Source organism: Myotis brandtii, unplaced genomic scaffold, assembly GCF_000412655.1.
Source record: "Myotis brandtii unplaced genomic scaffold, ASM41265v1 scaffold513, whole genome shotgun sequence".
In the NCBI taxonomy this organism is placed as follows: Eukaryota; Metazoa; Chordata; class Mammalia; order Chiroptera; family Vespertilionidae; genus Myotis; species Myotis brandtii.
This window is the reverse complement of record NW_005369552.1, coordinates 1,589,414-1,599,995: the sequence shown is the minus strand read 5'-3', so window position 1 is coordinate 1,599,995 and position 10,582 is coordinate 1,589,414. Positions and strand designations below refer to the sequence as shown.

Here is a 10,582-nt window from a genome sequence, read left to right as displayed (position 1 = left end):
TCCATGGCTATGTATTTATTTATTGCACCAGACTCAAGTTTCTATGTGATAAGAATTCTGCCCTCACAGCAAATGGCACCCGCTTACCCAATTTTGCAAGCTCCTGTGACTGCCTGTTCCTCGTTTTAGTCCTCATGCTTGCCAAAGGACTGCCTCAGAAAATCCCCACACCTCTTTTTTTAAATTTTATTTTATTGTTTAAAGTATTACAAATAGTAGTAATCTGCTACTTCTAATAGACAGCAGGCTGAGAGACCGGACAGTCACATCTTTTAGAGCTATTTTTAAACAATAGTAAACAGACTCCACTTTATACACAATATATGTCCGACATCCATCTGGCTTACTTACATTTCCTCACCATAGTCCAGGCAGTTAAGTTGGACAATAAGTGATCTTAAATACCATGATGTGCTACTACATTATAGATTCATTTCACTTTCACTGAGATCAGATCAAACAGGCATGTCTCAGAAGCATGTTTTTTCAAGATGTCAAGACTAATACCTGGTTAAAGGCAGACCTAAGGCTCAGTCTCATACCTTCTACCATGAGCATGTTACAAAACATAGAACACTGTGTTCCTAATTCTACCACATGCGGTCTGTGGACACACAGGAGACCTTGCCAACCACAGGTCACTGGTGAAATGTCCTCCTGGTATTTCTACAAACCCACTGTCCAGGGGGCAGGTGTGAGATCCCAGACGAGCTGGAAGCTGGGGCTTCCAAACTACTGTGCTAAGTAAGTAGGAAAAGCATATTAAAGGTGGACACCTAATAAGCACTTGGAAATTTTTTCTTATATGATTACTGTTAGAGCATAACCAACGCTGACAATTTCCACACAACGGGTTATAGCACCTGTTAGTTTTAGGAACGTGCTGGCCTCAGAAAACATGTCCCAGAGGCATGTTTTTTCAAGATGTCCAGGTAATTAACTGGAAAAACACAGACATTAGGGCTTAGTCCAGGGGTGGGCAAACTTTTTAACTCGAGGGCCACAATGGGTTATTAAACTGGACCGGAGGGCTGGAACAAAAGCATGGATGGAGTGTTTGTGTGAACTAATATAAATTCAAAGTAAACATCATTACATAAAAGGGTACGGTCTTTTTTTTTTTAGTTTTATTCATTTCAAACGTGCCGGATCCAGCCCACGGGCCGTAGTTTGCCCACGGCTGGGTTAGAAGGACTGAACCATCAGGAGGAGGGACTTGTGAACGCAGGCCTTTCCCTCATTCAACGTTATTTATGAAGCGCCTGCTGGGAGTGTGAAGCGAGCCCCTCACGGGCCTGGGGGAGCAGAAGGAGCGTGGGGTGGCCAGAGGAACCAGCGTCCAGGCAGATCAGGGGGACGGCCAAAGAGCACAGCACAGTGAGTCCTAAACAAAGGGCTCCCTGACCACCCATCGGGTCATGCGGTAGACAAGTCACTCTCACTCACTCATTATTCACTCAACAAACGAACTGTTCGCGGTTGTGCATCTATTAAGCATTGTTCTTGGGCTGGAGGAACCACTCCCTCCTGGTCATGCGTTGTCAGCGAGAACATGCTCACTGAGGGCCAATACAAGTGTACAGCTGCCTCGGAAACCTTCCCTTCCCAGACAAGAGAGATCTAAAGGAGTTCGTCGCCAACAAACCGGCATTACAAGATACAGAGAGGAAGGGAAAGAGATAGAGAGTTAGAAACATCGATGAGAGAGAAACATCGATCAGCCGCCTCCTGCACATCTCCTACTGGGGATGTGCCCGCAACCCAGGTACATGCCCTTGACCGGAATCGAACCTGGGACCTTTGAGTCCACAGGCCGATGCTCTATCCACTGAGCCAAACCGGTTTCGGCTTTCTCCCTACCTTTATTGATAGGGAAACAGGCTTGAAGAAGTTGTCACTTAAACAGCTAATCATGGGGGAATTGGGCGTGAACCCAGGCCGTTACCCAAATGCCAGTGTTCTTCCCACTGCCCCCCCTGCAGAGATGCAGCAGCAGGCTTCTGTGAGGCCTTCTGAATGTGCAAGTCCCAAAGACAACAGATGTGTGGCAGAGAGTCGGGGTGGACTGGCAGAACACAGAGAAGTGGTGGAGGCTAGATCTTGGAATCTGAAATGCCAAGTAAGGAATGTGGACTTTAGGTGAAAGGGACTCTGTGGAAGTCTTTAACCAAGTGGCCACCAGGTGAGATCTTGACACATGAATCCTCAGAGAACCTCTGGAAAAACCATTGCTAGAATACTCTTAGCAACCTATACCTGGATAGCTCAGATCCCCATCCAGCACCTGGATTGCTGACTTGAGAGTTCAGGCCAAGCATGTCAAACTCACAGCCCTTGGGCCGCATGCGCCCCACAATGAATATTTTTGCAGCCCAGCCACTATAATGGTATGTAAGAATTTTTTTAATAAAAATTCTGTAACTTAATTTTTACATTATCCTGCTATACGTAATTATTAATAATGAACTACAACGTTCGCTAACTGATTACTAACGTTCGCTAATGACTGATTACTATAATTATGTTTCATTCATTTCCCTTACGCACCTTTCACACAGGCGCACCATTTCTCTCCACTAATACCAGCAGCGAATATTTTAGCAGCCGATTGCCACGTCATTAGTTTTGGGCTTGTTTGGTGTGCACAACAGGAAATATTTTGCTTTCAGAGAACAAAAAAAATAGGTTTATTTGCGTTATGCTTATTAATTTGTGCAGTTATTCAGTGTCTGGTAAGTTAATGTTCAAGAAAAAGTATTAATTTTTATTAAAATGTTCTATTATTTTATGTTAACAATTACTCATTTATTTCAGCCCTTTGTATTCAGTATGTCTCTATCAAAATAAACCTACGTTTCTATGAAAATTGAAGCTTTTGTTTTTTTGGCAGCCCACATAAACTTAAACCTTGTTTATTTGGCCCGAGTTAGCCTTTGAGTTTGACATCCTTGTTCTAGAGGGTAGCGTTCTTCCTCTCCACCCCAACACACCTCCCCACCAGCTCATCTACCCAGTCTCCCCAGGACTGCCTCCCACACGCTCTCAATCACTTCCTCTCTCCATTTCATCTTCAAGTTATAGTGTGTAGTTTGTGGGTGTTTGTTTTGTCTCCTAGCCATGCACATTCCCCTAGAGCAGGGATGGGGAACGTCTGGCTGCTTTTGGCCCTGGAATCATTTGGTCTGGCCTTGCCAGGCATTACGGGTGAGTTCATTAAATGTTTGACCAAATATAGCAGGCTAATTTTTAAGTTGATAATTTTGTATGGCCCTCAATATGTTATAAATATCCAAACGGCCCTTGCCAGGAGAAAGGTTCCCCACCCTGCCCTAGAATATGGGTCTTTGTTTTATATGTTTCCTACCCAGCAGTCCTACCCCTTTCAACACAATCCTTCTGACCTTTCATGTCTCCCATTCTACTGGATTCCCCTTCCTTTGAAAAGAGACTTTGGTTGTGAAACCTACAAGTCTTGGTGGGATGCTCCACACACAGGTGGGAAACCAGCACACAGCAGGGGTGGGTATAGAGAGAACCAGAGCATCTGGGCCGCTGGAGCCTCACGAAACGGACGTGGAAGGACCAACAGCCTGTGGTTGGACAGAATCCACGGGAAATTACTACCCGGGCTGGTGGTAGGGTTGGCAAAGGCTGGTGAGAACTATGGCAGAGAAAATCTAATGAATTAGCCAAGAAAATGCATTGATGTCTAGAGCAAAGCAAGGGGTCTAGCTTCCATGACAGCCAGAGCAGCGGGAGTATGCCATCATAAGGCTTCAGGCTGGGCCCTGGTGGGCCCTTCTCTTCAGGGCCAGGTTAACTGGGTGGTGGAACTGTGACTGGGATGTGAGGGTTACAGAGTGTCAGCTACGGCCTCACAAAGAAGGGTAGAAAGGAATAATGGAAGATGGGATCTGAAGGGAGGATGGGGGTAAAAAGTGACTGACTTGGAAATTAAGCCTTCATTTTAGCAGTGAAAACTATCTCATACATGAGCATCAATTTTCCTGGATAGTCACCTAGAAAAACATCATATATATGGGTCACTCTGAGCTCCTCAGTTAAATCAGTCTTTTTATGGCAGCATCATTAAGCTATTTATAGTGAGCAATTAAAGATAGCCTAAGTGGGCCAGCACAGTCCTATCTGGTGGCTCTGGCTGGGGTGCTGGAGTCTTAGCAATGAGATAAAGGCTTTCCTTAAATGCCAGGTGACACAAAGGCCTTCTCTAGAAACTTAGAAACCTGCCTTGAGTTTGTATTTACATTTTACTTTTTACAGTCAATGTAATTATTCATGCAGTGCATTATCCATGATGTGACCTACATTGTAGGAAAGTTCTCAAAACTTATCCAGTGCCAGCAAGTGGCTGCATGTGGCTAGAACATGTGTGGTAGGAGACAGTGTGGGAGGGCACAGAGGGCACTGCCTTTGGACCCAAGAGGACCAGAGTCTGAATCAGGACTCCACAAGTAAACAGGGCACTGGAAAAGTCAGGCTCTCAAGCCTGTTTTCTTACCTGTGAAACCAGGACCTGTCAGCTTACTCTGTAGTACTTTTTTAAAAAATTTTATGAGAGAGAGAGAAACACTGATTTGTTGTTCCACTCATCCATGCATTCATTGGTTGATTCTTGCACTAACATGTGCCCTTACTGGGGATCGGACCTGCAACCTTGGTGTATGGGGACAATGCCCTAACCAAGTGCTTTTGTATACAAAGTGCCTCGTGAATTTTGGCATCTCTTTTAGGGACAGTCCACTGAGCACATGACAATGAAATAAGGGTTATGAAGAGACTTCTACATACACCACTCCACTCCAACCACTCTCGAGGTGAACTTCAGAGACAAACTCAGCCCCTGTGTAAATGCCCATGCTAGGACCCCAATGCTGATCTTTTCCTTGTGACCTCATCACTCCCTCCCTCTCCTCACATCTGCTCCACCAAATGACTGCACAAACACATCTGCTTATGCTGTTCTTGGAAGGCCAGCCTCCCCATGCTCCAAATATGGACCTGCTCCAAATCATACCTGAGTTTCAGGGCCCCCTCAGATGAGACCTGCAGTCTTCAAGGAAATTCCCACTACCAGAGCTTCCAGAACCTCTCATCTCAGCACTGGCCACATCCCTGCATTACGAGAACATTAATGAATAAGGAATATACCTTCGCCCCTAACTCAGTCCAGTGTGTTCATGTAGAACGTGCTGCCAAGGCTCTGGGTGCATGGAATAGCAGGTGGAGAAAGCGATGGAAGACAATTTTGTTTGCTTCTGGGACAGAAAACTTGAGCAGCCTATGTCATCTGCAATGCTTTGAAATTAAGTGACACAATGGGATCTTAACTCCGACATGTCAGCACTCATGGTATGAAGCCATAAAACTTCTGTGATTCAATGGCCACAATTAACAGAGTGAAAAGGCAACCTATGAAATGGGAGAAAATATTTTCAAATTATATATCTGTTCAGAATATATACAGAATTCTGAAAGTCAACAACAAGAAATAATAATCCAATTTTTAAAATGGCAAAGGACAGACATTTCTCAAAAAAAAATACAAATCGCCAACAAGTATATAAAAAGATGCTACACATCACTAATCATTAGGGAAATGCAAATCAAAACCACAGATACCATCTCACATCCATCAGGTTGGCTACTACCAAAACAGAAAATAAGTGCTGGCAAGGATGTAGAGAGACTGGAATCCTTGTGCACTGCTGGTGGAAATATAAAATGATGCAGCTGTGGAGAAGTTCCTTAAGAAATTAAAAATAGAATTAACATATGATCCATAAATTCCACTACTGGCTCTGTATCTAAAAGAATTGGAAGCAAGATCTTGAAGAGATATTTGCACACCCATGTTCAGAGCAGCATTATTCTCAATAGCCAAAAGGGAACCACGTGTCCAGCCATAAATGTGGTGTTTACATGCAATGGGATATCATTCAACCTCAAAAAAGGAGAAAATTGTGACACATGCTGCAACATGGGTGAACCTTGAAATAAGCTAGTCACCGAAGGGTAAATGCCATGATTCCACCTCTATGAGGTGTCCAGAGCAGACAAATTCATAGAGAGAGAAAGCAGAATTGTGGTTGCCAGAGGTGGGGCAGGAGGAAATGGAGAGTTTGTGTTTAATGGGTACAGAGTTTCAGTTTTACAAAATGAAGAGTTCTAGAGATTGCTTACACAGCAATATGAATGAACTTCACACAGTACTGATCTGACACTTCAAAATGGTTATGATGGTGAATTTTATATTATGTGTATTTGACCACAATTTAAAAACACTAAACGATAAGAAGGTGGGTGAGGTAGTGACAAGTTAGGCTGAAAACTGAGAGAGGCTGGGAAAAGTGAGAAAACCCAGAATATATCCTGGGGCCCCGGGCGCCAGTGCAGAAGAGTATTGCCCATTAAAATGGACCAAATCGTAAGGAACAGAAACCCCAGTTCCAGCTGTTCAAAGTCAAAGCCTGGCTACACTCATCTGGGGAAGAGATGTTACTGTTCCACCCTGGGGAGGTCAGCCTTCCCATTAAATGGGCAAAAGAGTCCCTTCTATGCAGCAAAGATTTAAAAACAAGGTGTATTCTTAATTTTTAAAAAGAGTTTGAACACATATATCCTACTATCTATTACACTATGTTCTTTTTATGTCCTATAAAATATACTATAGTCTATACGGAAAAAAAAAATGAAGCCCCTTCCATGATTTATAAGTTGGTAACCCAGCAGGGGTGTGGGCAGAGGCCCCCAACCTGTACTGAGCTTATGAAGTAGAAGCGCCAGGCAGGGAGGTGGAGAGCAGACACCTGTGCCGTCCGTGGGCCCAGGAAAGGTAGGCTCCTTTCCTTTCCACAGGTGTGGACCTGCGAAACCAGCAATGGCTGACATTATCATAATAGAGCTACATGTTACAAGGTCCATGGTGCTCCAAAATATGTTGCTGACAAAGTCATAAAGCCTTCCCTGATATTTAAACAGATTAAAAGCAGGAATTTTATGCCCTAACCGGTTTGGTTCAGTGGATAGAGCATCGGCCTGCGGACTGAAGGGTCCCAGGTTCGATTCTGGTCAGGGGCATGTACCTTGGTTGCGGGCACATCCCCAGTGGGGGGTGGGGGGGGTGGGTGCAAGAGGCAGATGATCGATGTTTCTCTCTCATCGATGTTTCTCACTCTCTATCCCTCTCCCTTCCTCTCTGTAAAAAAAATCAATAAAATATATTATAAAAAATAAATAAAAGCAGGAATTTTATGAGATTATAGGAATAAGCAATATTAAAATGAGAAAAAGAATCTCAGAAGCCAACAGCCTAGTTTCGGATTCGCACTCACACACACTTCCATCTGCATGAACACTTCTAATTGAGGGCACTGTCAATACCGAAGGAGACAGCCCATTTTACTACAGACAGCTCTGAAGACTGATAACATTCCTGAAAAGGTGCCTCCCTGTCACTTCTACTTCTTGGCCTGAGCCTTATCTTCTTAAAACAGAGAGATTATTTTAAATTATTTAGGTGCTTTAGGGTCGTTTGAAAACACTCCTACCCACCATGACGTAACATATAATTTGCTTGGCGGTACACGCACACCACACAAGTCAGTAAACAGTTTTTTCGTGGCACTAAGGCACAAAGTTCCTGCTCTGGAGAGCTTAGATTCTGGAGGTCAGAGTAACAGTAAAATTATTTTCCTAGTGAAAAACAGTTAACATCGTGATCAATAACCTGCCTGCATAAAAATGCTCACTGTGAAAATAAACTGTCATCTTTGAAGAAGGAATAGATGGCTTGTGAATTCTGTTTGAATTTCAAAAGAAAATTTCCCTCAAGGCATAATCAATATACTTCAAACTAATTATAGGCTCAACCAACCCACTAAAATTTCCAATTGCCAAGAATCATAAGTTGCTTCTTTCATCCATTATCTTGAACAAACAAATATTATAAAGTTGTTTTTAAATCGTGGGTAAAAATTTGACCCTGTGGCAAATTCATCCTATTTTTAAAAAAAAAAAAAATGTTAATGGGTTCTATTTCTAAAAATCCCCTCAACTACTTCCTGGAAGAGTGTCATACATACAATTACTTATTAATTTCCTTTCTCTGATGAAAGGTATGAAACATAAAATTAAACAAAAAACTGACTTCTCATGTTTCCCTTAAATACGCAGTTTCAAATGTGAATCAGCCACCTCTGGCAAAGCCGGGAGGGGCTATCGTGCTGGATGCCTTGCGCACAGGGCAGGCACTAAAAGGTGACTTTACCCGGGAGGCTGCTTGGGGTCCATGATAAGAGCTCAGTCATCATTTGTTCCCAGTAACAGTCACAAACCTTTTTTTTTTTTTTTGTAAAAACCAAAAGATCTCATAACTTTGGTAGCTACTTTGAAGATTCTTTCTCAATAAATAATTCACTCACAAACATGTTGGCTAAAGTTAACTTTTTTGGTACTTCATCAGAATAAAATCAATTTACAAATTTTATTCTCAAGCAGTTTCCTTCTATAAAATCAACACTGGCTCATGCATTTCAAAGCAATAGCCCAGCCCCTGGTCTTTAATGAAGTCCCAGGTGACCTAAGCACCGTTAAGCATCAGGGAGCACCAGGCCTTTGAAGGCACCCCCTGCTTTTCAGTGCATTCCTTCAGACCCCAAACACAAAATTCCAGTGAAAAATTAATTTAAAAATTCAAAGCTCAAATTAGGATGCTCATATAAAGTAATATAAAACCTTATATAAGCCATGGTAATGAGAGTAAGCTCAATCACAAGAAAAAAAGATATTTAGTTAAGTAAGATTTTAATTATTGCTACTCAGAGATGTCTTTAATAGGTGGCAGAGGCGATTCAATATCCCCATAAACTGAAAATTAACTGCAAAGAGCCACAGCATATTTCTTTGCCTTACTATCCTGTAGCTCCAATCGTCTTTCCCCAAATAATTGCTCACAACCTATGCACGTAAATTTTTCTCCATCTCAAAAAAAGTCTAGTCCTTTGGCTTATCAACATCTCAGGCAAAGGGACCAAGTAAGCCACACCTGCCCAAGGGTATCAGTTTGAATCCTTGACCTGTGGCTGTATCCCAGAGCCTGTTAGGAATGCAGGCTTAGGCTCCACCCACCCTGATGAATCAGGACCTTTCCTTGTGTTCCTATTATCCTCATTACATGTTCCATGCTCTATTTGTCGATGTTTTTATATCCTTTACTAAATTATAAGCTCCTTGCCCTGCCTGGTTTGGCTCAGTGGATAGAGCGTCGGTCTGCAGACTTAAGGGTCCCAGGTTCAATTCTGGCCAAAGGCACATGCCAAGTTGTGGGCTTAATCCCCAGTGTGGGGTGTGCAGAAGGCAGCTGATCAATGATTCTCTCTCATCAATGATGTTCCTCTCTCTCTCTCTCTCTCTCCCTTCCTCTCTGAAATCAATAAAAATACTTGGGAAAGAAAACCTAAAGGAACTAGGACTTGTTGAAAATTCCCAGCTTCTGGGCAGAGATCATATCTCTGCTGCTATTGGGAAACATGGTCTAGTGATGAAGCCAAAGGTATAACTGTAAAATACTTTGATAAGACTTCAGAAAGATCTAAGGCAGTGCCCTAAATAATTGTTAATTCATAAGGCCTCAAGGAAGTTTAAGGTTATTGTCCCTCAGTAGCCTAAGAAAAAGCCCAAGGCAGAGAAAGGTTTATTTTCAAGTGAATTTTGGGTGTGGCTGTTGTCAAATGAAGTTAACCCAACAATATTCATAAAAGACATATCTCTCTCTATCTTCCTCTCTGAAATCAATAAAATATATTTTAAAAAATTATAAGCTCCTTGAGGGTAGGAATATCTTACCTTATATTTTATTGAGCACATTAGTCCCCTAGCAGAGGGACGTAGCAGTTTCTTGCATATTTTCTGAAATTATTCATATTTAGGGAAAATAATGTAAAAATTATTACAGAAACAACAGCAACAGCAGCTACCATTACTGCTTCCCGAATGCCTGACACTTTAAGTTCCCTCCAACCTTATAACAAAGCTACCTTTCTGAGAGGAATCCCTGTGCCTGGCTGACAGAGTGACACTGGTGGCCCAGTTCAGAGGTTCTCAGGTCCCCAGATAAGCATCGTCAGCCTCAGCTGGGAACTTAACTCGGGCTACAGGTACAATAATAGGCATGAGTACCAGGAAGATTTTTTTTTAATTCTTTATTAGTTAAGGTATTACAAATGTGTCCTCATCCACCCCATTAACCCCCATCCTCTCCTCGCCCCCCCATTCATGCTCTCATCCCCCTGTTGTCCATGTCCATTGGTTTGGCTTATATGCGTGCATACAAGTCCTTTGGTTGATCTCTCCCCCTTACCCCCTCCCTCCCCTACTTTCCTTCTGGGGATTGATAGTCTGATCGCTGTTTCTCTGTCTTTGGATCTGTCCCTGTTCATCAGTCTATGTTGTTCTCTATAATCCACAAATGAGTGAGATCATGTGGTATTTATCTTTCTCTGACTGGCTTATTTCACTTAGCATAATGCTCTCCAGTTCCATCCATGCTGTTGCAAAAGGCAAG

General features: G+C 42.6%; 1 protein-coding gene across 6 annotated transcripts in view; it reads right to left on the bottom strand.

Annotated features, from left to right (window-relative positions):
* The window catches only part of MTUS2 (microtubule associated tumor suppressor candidate 2), a 550,651-nt gene that overhangs the window by 431,902 nt on the left and 108,167 nt on the right, over window positions 1–10,582 (bottom strand). The window contains exon 1 of one of the 6 annotated variants that reach the window (XM_014548542.1): window positions 5,036–5,131. The exons of the other annotated variants lie outside the window; for them this stretch is intronic. The gene's annotated coding sequence lies outside the window, so the exon portion shown is untranslated. Of the gene's footprint in view, window positions 1–5,035; window positions 5,132–10,582 lie in introns of those variants that run through there. 6 annotated transcript variants of the gene reach the window in all.